We start from the raw sequence: 746 nt of genomic DNA, 5'->3' as shown, positions 1-746 counted from the left end.
CTCCAGCGTGTCGGCTCCCACAGAGCAGACCTTTGGTCTGAGACCTGACAGTCCAGAAGCCACGCATGCTGCCGCGTGGCGGCGGTGTCACGGCTCGGGACAAGAGGAGGCCCCACGGTGCGGGCTGGGGCGCCAGGCACCGCGGCCGGCGGGCGCTGAGGGTGGGGGTCACCCCCACCCCGGGCCGCCCCCGCACTCCCAGAAACGCGACAGAACCAGAGGCAAAAAAAAAAAAAAAGAAGAAGCCTACGGCACCCGGTATTCCCGGGCGGTCTCCCATCCAAGTTCTAACCAGGCCCGACCCTGCTTAGCTTCCGAGACCAGACGGGATCGGGCGCGTTCGGGGTGGTGTGGCCGTGGACGGCGGAGGGCGCCCCTGCCCCGCTCAAGAAGCCGAGCCTCTCTGCGCTTCCCCGCCGCCTCCTCCCGCCCCAGGCCCCGCGCCGGGTCGGGCCTGTTGAGTTCGCCGGCCGGGTCCCGCGGGCTCCGAGGGACGGGGGTGACAGGCGGGGCGGGCAGGGAGCGGCGGGCCGGGGTTGGGGGCTGTCTCTGTATACACACACACTCACACTCACACGCACTCACTCACTCACACTCACACAAGATGCGCCTCCACGGCTGGACCCGCCAAGGTGGAGCCCTTCCAGCCCCCCTCCTCTCCTCGCCTGGCCTCCTTCACCTCCCCGCCCCCCACCCCCAGCGCGCCGGGGCCGCTGACTGCGCACGGGCGGGAGGGGCGGGGCGCT

The 746-nt window shown here is 71.2% G+C and overlaps 1 pseudogene; it reads right to left on the bottom strand.

The window, feature by feature from the left end:
• Nucleotides 1-243: 243 nt before the first annotated feature.
• On the bottom strand, nt 244-362 carry LOC142875031 (uncharacterized; annotated as a pseudogene).
• Between the last annotated feature and the right edge of the window lie 384 nt (nt 363-746).

The sequence above is a fragment of the Microcebus murinus genome, chromosome 13 (genome assembly GCF_040939455.1).
Source record: "Microcebus murinus isolate Inina chromosome 13, M.murinus_Inina_mat1.0, whole genome shotgun sequence".
Classification (NCBI taxonomy): domain Eukaryota; kingdom Metazoa; phylum Chordata; class Mammalia; order Primates; family Cheirogaleidae; genus Microcebus; species Microcebus murinus.
The sequence above is the reverse complement of the archived record's forward strand: the minus strand, read 5'-3'. Positions and strand labels throughout refer to the sequence as shown.